Source organism: Cavia porcellus, unplaced genomic scaffold (assembly GCF_034190915.1).
Source record: "Cavia porcellus strain 051 isolate PalLab524CR breed Dunkin Hartley unplaced genomic scaffold, mCavPor4.1 scaffold_2, whole genome shotgun sequence".
NCBI classification, from domain to species: domain Eukaryota; kingdom Metazoa; phylum Chordata; class Mammalia; order Rodentia; family Caviidae; genus Cavia; species Cavia porcellus.
Window position 1 is genome coordinate 38,162,743 of NW_026947485.1, and position 6,000 is coordinate 38,168,742.

The window sequence follows — 6,000 nt, forward strand, 5'->3', positions numbered from 1 at the left end:
AGGCTGCACCATGCTATTTCATCTGCTGGAAACGCCGGTTGAATGGGGTTATTTATTTGAAACACTTTCACTGAGTGCAGGCTGGTAGTTCAGATCCTCTCTTCTGTGGCCTGACCATTGGGGAATTGGGAGATTAGGTTGTGAAGAAAGTAGCTCCACAGTTTACTCACCTCTCTGGCTAGCTTGTTTCTGGGGAAAAGAAAAAGCAAGTGAACAAACAAACAGAAAACCAGAGGCTGTAGAAAGGGATTCACTTTCCACCTGTCACCTGATCCACTTGGTCCAACTCACTCCCACCCACTATTGCTGTCCCACAGCTCCAAGCTTGCCAAGTCCTTGGGGATAAATCACCAGAGTTCACACTGATGTCCCTGAATGTTCATCAACTGGTAAATGGGTAAATAAAATGTGCTTTATCCAAACAACAAAATTACTATTCAGGACTGCTGGATGCTACAGTATCAATGAGCTTTAAAAACTTTATGCTGAGTGAAAGTAATCACAAAAAATGCAAATTGTATGATTCCATTTCTGTAAAATGCTCACAATACATAAGTCAATAGATATATAAAGTAGATTCATGATCACCTGCAGCTGGACAAGGAAGCAGAGAAAGGGAGTGATTCCTACTAGGTGCAAAAGTTTTTTGGACATGGTAAAAATATTCTAAAATTCATAGTGGTGATGGTTATAAAACTTTATGAATAAACTAAATCCATTGAATTATTTTAAATGTACATTTTAAGTAGATGAATTATATGTAAATTATATCTCAAAATTATTTAAAAAGTAAAGATGTATGCCAAGAAAATGCTTAACAGCAAAAATGGAGTGATTAGTATAAAATTAAAGCAATATAGAAAATAGTTCAGAACAAGAATACTACCCCAGATAAAGGCTTCACAATGAAAAAGGGACCAATTTATCATAAAAAGAAAAAAAAATGGTAAAAGTGTATGTATATGATAACACAACTTCACATTAACTAAAGAAAATGTTGATGAAGTCTAGAGGAAAATAAACAAATCCACAATTAAACTAAGAATTTTTTTAAGGTACTGGGGATTGAACTCAGTGCCTTATTGCTGAGTCTTTTTGTTTTGTTTTGTTTTTGTTTTTGAAATAAGGTCTCACTGACGTTGTCGAAGCTAGACTCAGACTTGCAGGAGTGTCTTGCCTCAGCCTCCCAGAGTGCAAGATTACAGACATGTACCACCATACCCTGAGGATTTTAGCACTCCTTTCTTGACAGTTCCTAGTGAAAGACAGAAATTCTGAAAGTCAAAATATAGAATTTTTTTCTTTAGGCGTACTGAGCCAGCACCTTCATATATCCTCTGCCTTTAAAAAAGTTTTTCAGATTTTGAGACAGGGTTTTGTTAAATTGTCTGGCTGGGCTTGAGCTTTCAATCCTTCTGCCTCCACTCCTAGAGTGCTAGAATTACAAGTGTACATCACCAGGCCTCGCAAGGATATAGAGCATTTCAGCATGTTAGCAACTTGAACTAATTACTACTCCACACAACAGAAGTAGAATCTACATTATTTTCAATTACACGTGAAATAGTGATCAGATAGATCATTTCGTGGTTCATAAAATGGGTGTCAATAAATTTTGAATTCATATTTATAATCTCTAGCCACAATAGAATTAAATTATAAATCAAGGACAGAAAAAATATGGAAACTCCCAAATATTTGGAAATCAAGTAATAGGCTTCTAAGTAACATATGGATCAAATAATAAATCAAAAGAAAAATTCTGAAATATTTTGAATTGAAGGAAAATAAAACATAATATATCAAAATTTGTGGGATATAGCTAGAGCAGGGCTAAGAAGGAAATTTATAGTAATGAATGGTTACAGAAAAAATGTTTCAAATAAAAAATCTAACCTTCTACTTGGAAATGTCATAAGAAGAAAAGCAAAATAAATCCAAAGTAAGCAGGAGAGAAATAATAAAGAGCAGAATTTATAAAATAGAAAACAGAAAAGCAACAGAAGAAATCAATAAAAGAAAAGCTAATTCTTTGAAAAGATTAATAAAATTAAGATCTTGCTCTAATAAAGGAGAAGGAAGAGAAAATCACCAATATAAAAATTAAAGAGATGGTAAAGTGGAAGCAAAACTTTGTAAATAAGGAGGGGAAGAAGGATGTGGAAGGGAATGCGGAAAAAGAGGCACCAATATATGTCATATACAGATACACATTCCCTACTATGAGTATCTGTCTATGAAATGGGCGCTGGATACAGCTCAGTGTGAAGGCCCTGGGCTCAAGCTCCAGTATCAAAAAAGTGAAAAATAATCTTGTATGTAAAAATAAATAAAAACTTTTCTGATTTTGTTTAGTACCTAATCTCAAATACAGCAACTACTATTGCTCTCAATACATTCTTAAAAACATTTGTTATTGTGATAAAATATACCTAACAAAAAATTCACCATCTTCATTCACCTTTTTTAAGTGCATAAGAGTTCAGTGGCATCAAATACATTCAGAATGCTATACAGCCATCACCATTAGCCATCTTTGTAACTCTTCTCATCTTGTAAATTAGAATCTCTATACTTATTAAACACTAACTCCCCATCATACTTCCTCTCAGCTTCTGACAACCACCATTCTCTTTTTGTGTCTGATTTTGTCTGCTTTAAATACCTCATACAAGTGAAATCATACAGTATTTCTTTTTTTGTAACTGGTGTATTTCATTTGGCATAATGCCCTCAAAGTTCACCCACATTGCAGAAAGGATAATTTAAACTCACTATTACAAGATAAATTATTAGAATTGACTACTAGAATTGGCTAGATTGCAGGTGTATTTTGAAAATGGAATAGCAGTTATTTTAAATAGAAATTTAAAAATATATCTTGACCTTGCTAACATAACTTTAAAATCTATTTTTCACTTCCATAAGCACACATCTGTGTGCTTTCCTCTACAATGGTTGTTATTAAACATTGAGAGAAGTCATGTAACTATCTCCAAGCAGTAGCATTGTGCTTAGTCCATCTAAGATCAGGGAGCAGACTACAAGCCAGTCTAATTTTCCACAGTAAAATTTTTGAAGAGTGATTAATACGGTCTCCCTTCACAGCATGCATGTATTTAATGTGAGGAATCACTATTTCATAACTTAGTTGCAACTGCAGAGCTGCAGAAATGGGTGATGATAACTTTGTTAGTGGCCTACTGCACATTTTCAGTGAACAATGTGTGCAGCTTTTGTAGTTCTTTTTTCCTTGTTTTTTCTAGTTATATTTATTAGTGCTCACTTCAGCAGCACATATTCTAATTACACTTATTGGAATGTATGCTTGTGTTTGGTATTTATGCATAAAAATTGGGCCTTGTATTTTGTATAGTTTTTTCTCTTGATGTGTTTTTATTACATTTTTAAATATAATTTTATTTTAAAGAGACTAAAACAAAAGTAAACAAAACAAACAGAACAATGCAAGCAACACAGCACTTCATAGTAAAACAACAGGACAGCAACAGTGGCTACCATAATGTCTCTTGTTTTCTTTGAAATAGTTGACCATATCTTCACACACAATAATAGCAAACATAACAAAATAACATAAAACCATTCAAAATAATGAAAGCATTGCAGGACTTCAAAATCAAGTAACAGGAAATGAACAATGGCTAATATAATACCTCATTTTCCTCAAAAAAAGTTGTCCATACCATCACACATAATAAAAGTAAATAAAACACAACAGGATAGAACCAATCAAAACAGAAGAACAAAAGCACGATAGGACTTCAAAGCAAGATGATAGGAAATCAGCAATGGCTACTATAATGTCTCATTTTCTTCAAAATAGCTGTTCATACCATCACACATAATAAAATCAAACAAAACATAATAAAACCAATTAAACAAATGAATAAAACCATTATAAGACTTCCAAGCAATAGAATAGGAAACCAAGATTACCATAATATATCCCATTATATTCAAAATAGCTGTCCCTATCATCGGACAGAGTAAAATCTAACAAAACAAGACAGAACAAAGCCAAACCTAACAAAATTGTAAAAATAACACAAGAATTCACGACAAGACAATAAGAAATCAACAGTAGTTTCCACCTTTCCCTCCCAGGTGTTTCCTCCCTGTCACTCTTAACAATAACTATTTTGCATTTAGATCCCATTAACTCCTTCTATTTCTTATGCTAGGATTCATGTGTATGAGTTTGAACTGTTTCACCCATGAACATGATCTCCAATTGCATCCATTTACTTTTAGCCTTGAGATTATTCTACCTTATAGCTAGATGGCTTTCCACTGCATGAAAATATCATATCTTTCTTATTCATTCTGTGGTTGATGGGCAAGTTACTCTTGCTTTTTTTTCCTGGTCTTTTGTCACTTGAAACAATTGTTTTCTCTCCTTTGATTTTCAGTCTGTGAATTTCCTTTCCAGTTAAATGAGTTTCTTCTGTATAGCATATTGATGGATCTTGTCTCTCAATCCACTCTCCCTGTGTTGTTTTTTATTGCTGACCTGAGGCCATCTACGTTAATGGTTACAGCCAGCATATATTGGTTTGTCTCTGTCATGCTATCCTCTTGTTGTTGGCCCTCTACTTCATTCAATTGCCTGTCTTGTTTGATGATCCTCCTCTGCTGCTGTTCCTGGAAACATGGCCAGCTTTATCTCTCTCTAGAATATCCGTTAGCACTCTCTGTAGGGTTGGTTTGGTACTCATGAATTCCTTCAGTTTGTATCAGTTTTATCCTTTAGTTGTTCTTTATCATGGAAGTATTTTATTTTTCCATCAATTTTGAAAGATAGTTTTGCAGGCCAGATCAATTTGGTTGGAAATTGTTTTCTTTCAGGGTTTGAAACACTTTACTCCAAGCTCTTCTTGATTTGATGGTTGTGTTGATGAGCCTGGTGTGATTCTGATTGGTTTTCCATTATAGGTGATCTGTTTCTTTTCTCTAACAGCTTATAATATTCTATTCTTGCGCTAAATTTCTGGGATCTTAGTTATATGCCTGGGTGTAGATTTACTTTGGTTATGACTAGTTGGAGTCCTATATGCCTCACTTATCTGCATACCAGATCCATTTCCCATGTTTGGGAAGTTTTCTATTATTACTCCTGTAAATTTCTATAATTACTCCTTTTAATTTCATTTGTGTTGATCCCTGCTTCTTTACCAACACCTATCACTCTTAAATTATACTTTTTTGTGTCATCTTGTAGCCATTGAGTTGTGATTTCTTGATTCTGTGTTGTTTTTAAGAGTTCTTTCCTTTCGTGATCACTAGCTGAAATCCTGTCTTCCAAGTTTGAATCTATCTGCAGTCTCTTTCAAGCAGTTTTGCCAACTTTTGATTGAATTTTAGTTTTCTGGATCTCCCTTTGAATGTTTCATACATTGTACTTCTTTTCTATATTTTTACTCAAGGTTCCTATCATTTTCGTATGTTCCTCTTTTTTGTCTATGTCTTTTTCAGATATGCTGAGCAATTCTTTCATTATGTTTGGGATTTCTTCTTTTACCTGAGACATAATTTGTGATTTTACTGCTTTTACAATCTCATGGCTTGTTTCCTTACTTCAGTTGCTTGTACTCTGAGAGATTTCAGGTGTGTGACTTCCGTTTTCTCTCATAACCGTATCTTCTAGACTTGTTCTGTGTAGGCTAGAGGTCTGAGATCACCTTTTGCTCCTTTGTCTTGACATTTCTTGGGTTCCTCCCAACAAGCTGGTTGTGGGGCCCCAGGCACTTCCCACATTGGCTGCCCCGCCACGGTGTCAGGAGATGAGACAGGCACTTTGGTTCTCTAACCTCAGATTTACAGGGAGGTAACAGAGGGTGCAGCAGGTTTCTCCAGACCTGTGCAGCTACAGTGGGGTTCCCCAATGGTCATGAGTGCATGAAGGTGGGGCTGCTTCTCTCAGCCTGTGTGTCTACACTGGGACTTCTACAATGGTGGCAGACACACATAGGTGTGTTTGTC